Here is a 6,000-nt window from a genome sequence, read left to right as displayed (position 1 = left end):
GAATACTACTATTTTTTTACTTCTTTGATAGATACAAGGATAATTTGTGTGCAGAAATCGTATGTTCTTCAGTCTGTTACATGAAATCGCCTGTTCACGGTTACACAAGAGATTTGCAGCCCTGTCAGGCCATTCAGCACATGTTCAAATGAGAGCCATCTCTGAACCACGCTTGGCTTTTTAGCAAGTGTTTTGTGGTCCGATAGGCCGCAGAGCACTTGCCCCATTAACAGCTTCCACCACCACCACCATCATCACAGCTACACCATCATCACCACATGTACCACGTACCACAGCCATCACCATTTTCTGCTGAATAAAATCGTCTGTTCATAGCGTCAGTGATGTAATAGTCATCAGAGTGTAGATGTCCAGTCCTCTCTCTCTCTCTCTCTCTCTCTCTCTCTCCAAAGGTGTATGGAAAACTCCACGGAAATGCCCCGCCACCTCTTCCACATGTGCATAATACGCTGTATACAGTGCAACCAATGGGGAGAATTATTAGGGGCTAAAACACTCCTTCAAAATATATCAATCGGCATGGAACTAAAACTGACCCATTTGGGACTATTCCAATCATCCTGCCAAGTTTTGTCAAAATCTTTTTTCTAGTTTTAGCTGCATTACACACACACACACACGCACACACGCACACACACGCACGCACGCACACACACACACACACACACACACACACACACACACACACACACACAGCGGTCCTAGCACCCTTATAAGTACTCTTGACAGCATTCGACAATGTCCATTTTACTCCTTGTATTTTCTTTATCTTTCACATGCCTTGTTTGTGTATTCTGTCATATGCTTTCTCCACACCCAGGACATCTGTATACAACTTCTTTCACTTCCCTAAACGTAGTGAATGAATACCTGATCTGTGTAACTTCTTTTCTTCCTAAAGTCCCCTTGTTCCTCTCTAAGTAATTTCTCGGTTATTTTCCCTAACTCTGTGGACAAGTATCCTACTGTATATTTTTCCTGTTACACTGAGAAGACAGACACTTGTCATCCCTTTTCCTTTACTGTAGGGGAACTATAATACCTGACTTCCAGTCCTCCCCTATCTTCCTTCTAAGCCAATCTGCACATCTTCTGTATCCATTCTGCCACTGCAATATATTTCCTGTGTACTGTATTTAAATATTTTGCCACACATGTTATCATTTCCTAGGGCTTTCCTCATTTTGACTTCTTCATTTCTTCAGGTACTTCCATCCTACTGATCTCTTTCTCCTCTTTCACTTCTCTTCTCCTAGCCATTTCCCATCCACTTATACTTGTTGTTCTGTATACTAATACATTTCCATAGAAAGTTCTCTCCATCTTATCACTTTCTCTCCCTTGTCCACAAACATTCTGATATTTTTATCTTTTACCCCTCTACTACTTCCATTATCACCCAACTGTCTTACTTTCTTAACCTTCTTCCAAAACGAATTCTTTCATTCCCTCCATATTACACTCAAATTTCATCCAAGCTCCTCATCCAGTCTTTTCTTTCTCTTACTAGTCTTTTCACCTCTCTCCTCTTCTCTACATATAGCTTTCTTTTCCATCTCTCCCATCCACCATTCTTGTACTTCCCATCCAGTCACTTCGTGTTTTCTTTTTCTCTTCCAATATGCTTTTCTTTTCACACCCTTACATGTTTTATTCACATGCTACTGCACAGATTTTTTTTTTCCTATCTGCTGTAAATCATATTTACTCAGTCACTCTTCCATTTCTCTCTTGTATTCCTCCTTTTTTTGTTTCGTTTGTAACGTTTCTACTCTCTTTGCAGGAACTGTTCCCTTCTGTCTTTTCCTCTGTTCACCCACCACTTTTGCACCTCTCAAATACTATGCAGTGATGAGATAGTCTGCTTCCCCAACTTCTGTGCACTCCTGTCTCCAGTAATCCTCCATATTGATCGCCAATTATCCATGTTAATCAGTTTGTGTCAAAAGAAGGTATTGGCTGTTATCAAGCCTTTCCTTGCACAAATGTCCACCAGGGCACTACCATTCCCATTCACTTAGTGGATATACCCCACTGACCAACAACTGCACCTGCTCTTAACGTTCCCCATTTTTTCATTCATATCTCAAAAAAAAAAAAAAAAAAAGAGAGAGAGAGAGAGAGAAAAGAAAAGAGAAACTCTTGCTTCTCTGAACTTCTCCATGGATGCTTCCATATTTGCCCAGAACTCATCTTTTACTCTACCTCCTCTGGTGGAGCATCCACACAAACAATCACCCACACTAGCATTTCCACTTTCATTCATATCCACACAATCTGATATCCCATTGATCCATACTCCCTCATACTCTCCTTCCATCTCTTGGATACAGCAATGCATACACTCTCCTTTGCCCTCCCGGTCTCATCTGTTTCACCACATATAACCCATACTCCGGCTGTATCACTCATTTTTCTCCCCATTTGGTCTCAGTCAGCTCACACATGTCAACTCTTGCATCTTCAAGCACTTGTACATTCTACTTTTCTTTTCACTTCATCATTTGCACCTCTTATAATCCACCTTGCCATCTTGCGCATGTCCCTCGTCAGGTCCAAGGTCAACTGTAGGTCCCTCCAGGTTCCAGGCCTTGTGTTTGCGTTCTTTGTTAACGATTTTACAGGGCAGGGTACTAGAACTCCACCAATACATTTTTCAGTCTGACATATAGGGAACATGTAGGTTTGGTTATATGTTATTACCCAGTATACCCTGGCATGCAGGAAACCATTTGGCTCATCACTCATCGTTCAGTCACCTAAGAGTAACCTTATATCGAGTGAGTGGATGATGGATACCCCATCCATTTCTTATTGTATGCCTTTGTAATGTCATTGTTTTTTGTCTGTTTTGACCATGAATAGTAAGGTCTATCTATCTATCTATAGCCCGACGCCCTAATCCCGCAAAGGGTGGCCGCAGACAAAACGCCTCGAAGTCACTCTGTCACCCACCATTTGACTACCCTCCCCCCAACTCATCCCCCCTCCCTCATATACCTCTCAACTCCATCCCTCCACCTCATCCTCGGTCTACCCCTCCCTCTCCCTCCCTCCACCTCACCTACATACACCCTCTTATTCAGTCTTTCATTCTCCATTCTCTCCACATGTCCATTAAAAGTATATTAAGACGCATGTTTGGACATAGAAGGATCTTAGGGGGGATGTGGGAATCAGGCTGGAAAGAAGTTAACACATTAGCGTTTATGTAATGAATTTTGATTGTCTTAGTGGCCTACATGGATTTAAGTTATGCTGCACCCTAGGTTAACATTTTAGTTAAATAACAAATGATCCTTTCTGCCTTTACTGCTATAACCTACTTGTTGTAGCCCTGATGGCGATAGTAAAATCTTTGCTGTCTTAATGTAATGGGCCATAGTATTAGGGGGGAATATGTAACTGAAACCCAGACCCAACCCATAATGTTTTGTACTCCCTGGAAATGTTAACCATAACACTTTGCTCGTCACTATGAAATCTTGAAATCATAGTTGATCTCTATGATTACACTTTTCTATTTGATAGTAAGTGCTGATATATACAGGTAAAAGTGGGTGAAAGTGTGGCTGTAAGATACCGGGTACCAGACTCTGGGTCCTCACTTATCAACATCACTGTCACATTTGATGGCCGCATAGTGGAGGCACTCCATCATAGGGGTAAGTATAGGCAAGTATACTGTAAATACCATTTAAGTAATTAATGGCTTGAAAGAATGCGTAGTATATGCATTAAATGCCATTATCATATATCAACCATCATTCATACAGTATATTGTAATCATATATCAGCCCCAAGAATAATATGTGAAGGAAAATATAGTCATATTATAACTCCTGCATTTCTGTCAATCTGACAAACCTGCATTGAGTCCTGTAGGTACAGATAGCTACAGTGGTTAACTGCCCTTTCTCAAGATGCCACCAAAATATTTTGCCAAAATTTTGCATTAAAAAAAAATCAGCAGGGCACACTTCTCCTCTTAACTTGGATCCCTAGTGTAGGAAGTGTTATGTTTTATGACAGTGTAAGACCCATAAGAAAAAAGCATACATGCAGATTAGAACACACTAATGGGAATGATGCAGTGGATGAATAGGGTCTCATCAAGTGACAAAACTGATATTAATATACTGTGAGAGAAACTTGGCATAAGAAATGTCTGAGGGATGTTGCAGGCAAATACTCTCTGACTGTTTTGACGTGTTAAAAGGAGAGAGAAGTTTAACTGACTGAACAGGGTCACAGATGTGAATACGGGTAGAAGAGTGCCTAGAGGCAGACTAAGGAATATGTGGAGTGATATTCTGCATGAGACCTTTGAATCATGGAATTAAACAGAGAAGTGGCTAAAGATACCAACACATGGAGAGCTACCATCAGGTGACAGGATATACAAGCATGCTCAATTGCCTCTAAACATAAGCATAAATTTTACCTTCCTGGAGCAACTCACATCCCTCCTGCTAAAATCATAGCACTGCCCCTGAATGTGATACAAAAAGGATGAGTTTAGGAGGGAATCATTTTGTGGACCCTCTATCGTCTTTTTACTTTCTATTTTTTGTTTTCTTGGTGTTGTGATGAGGAGGGATAGATTGAGATGTTTGGCATGTTGAGAGGATGGAGGATGACAGTTTGGTTGGGAAGGTGAAAAATGTAAATGTTGGGGTTAGGGCTGGAAAAAAAAAAAAAAAAAAAAAAAATCTGGGATGAGATCATAAAATGTGAGCTCAGGGATAAGAGACTGAATAGGGAAGTTGCCAGAGATTGAGCAGTGTGGAGAGCAATCTATCTATCTATCTATATACAGTATATATATATATACAGTTACTGCTCGCATAACGCAGGAATATTGTATGCTGAATCTCCCCGCTATGTGAAAATTCCGCATTGTAGGGCCATACGTTTATATGTTAAAGTGTTTCATGGTACCCATGCCAGCCTCAAGTTCACCTTTTGGGCCAATTTTCAGGGATTTTTTCTAGGATATTTACCTACCTTATAAAGACTTCATTACTGTACATACAAAAACTAGAGGATTCCCCACCTTGAATGGAAGAGGTTGTGGGCTTGCTGGGGGGAGGTGGAGTGGAGTTCTGTGGCCAAAAAAATAGATCAGAGATCACATGGAGCATGTGTGCAGCCAGACCAAGGGGAAAGGATAGACTCAGCTGGAGCAGGAATGCTCAGTGGACCATGACGACACCCCGCGCAGACACATGAAAGGCATACGCCATTGGCTGATGCAACCCCCGCTATGAACTTCACTGGCAGCATTATGTCTGTTCCTACCACTTTATGACCCTGTTTTTCCACGTTATGACTGTTTGAACCATAATTTGAGGCCTCTGGCCATGTTATCTCTATTCTCACAGCATAGTACAGTTTTCAAAAAATGGTCAGCTTCCTCCACCTGCATTATGTCTATCATTTTCCCTTTGTGCCATATTTAGGGCCTCAGATTTTGCCTTTTGTGTTATGTGAGTTTCATGCACTAGGATCGCACTTTGTGCGAGCAGTGACTGTGTGTAATGTGCAATAATTCATATAACTTGTGGGGCAAAATTTTATGTCCAAATTTAGTCACAATCCATAAATGATAGACATTATGTGGGTGGAGGAAGCTGCTAATTTTTTTAAACACCATACTACGCTTTGACGATAGACATAATGCGGCCAGAGGCCCCGAATTATGGTTCAAACAGTCATAACACAGCACAGTAGGGTCATAATGATGTGGGAACAGACACAATGTGGCCAGTGATAGTCATAGCGCAGGTGCATTAGCCTATGATGTATGGCTGTCACGTTTCCACGGGAGGTGTCATCACAGCAGACTGAGCATTCCTGCCTCAGTTGAGCCTATCCTCTCCCCATACTGTGGTTGCACACGTGCTCTGTGTGATTGCTGTGACCAGTAGGAGTCCTGCCCCGCCTCGGAACCCCTCTCGACTTCCCCCCAGCAAGCCC

Source organism: Coenobita brevimanus, chromosome 18 (genome assembly GCF_032717465.1).
Source record: "Coenobita brevimanus isolate Jiangsu-jjx chromosome 18, ASM3271746v2, whole genome shotgun sequence".
Classification (NCBI taxonomy): Eukaryota; Metazoa; Arthropoda; class Malacostraca; order Decapoda; family Coenobitidae; genus Coenobita; species Coenobita brevimanus.
The sequence above is the reverse complement of the archived record's forward strand: the minus strand, read 5'-3'. Positions refer to the sequence as shown.